Genomic DNA, 355 nt, shown 5'->3' with positions numbered 1-355 from the left:
TTCTTGATTTTTCAGCCTGCCTTCTGTGTTCTGGGGGAGGGGCCTGCCGCGCCAATACTCAGGCAACCCTGTTTGGGTAGAGTCTCCGTGTCCCCTGCGAGGGAGGATGGGGATGGGCACTCTCTGAGCCGGTATTTCCAGGCTTTTGTTCTCTGGCGGCTTTCCCTGGCGGTTTGCTGTGCCTCTTCTGACAGTCAGAGCAGCAGCGGCCAAATTTCAGCCTCTGTCACAGAACAGAGGGATTGCGGCCCGTTCTCTACTAATGTTCTGGCCACTTTAACTCTGTTACTGTTGGTGCTGCTCAACCCTGCAGCGTCCCGGGATGTGCGCCCCACACCCGACGTCCCAGCCCTCA

Source organism: Ursus maritimus, assembly GCF_017311325.1.
Source record: "Ursus maritimus isolate PB19 chromosome X unlocalized genomic scaffold, ASM1731132v1 scaffold_X1, whole genome shotgun sequence".
Lineage (NCBI taxonomy): Eukaryota > Metazoa > Chordata > Mammalia > Carnivora > Ursidae > Ursus > Ursus maritimus.
The sequence above is the reverse complement of the archived record's forward strand: the minus strand, read 5'-3'. Positions refer to the sequence as shown.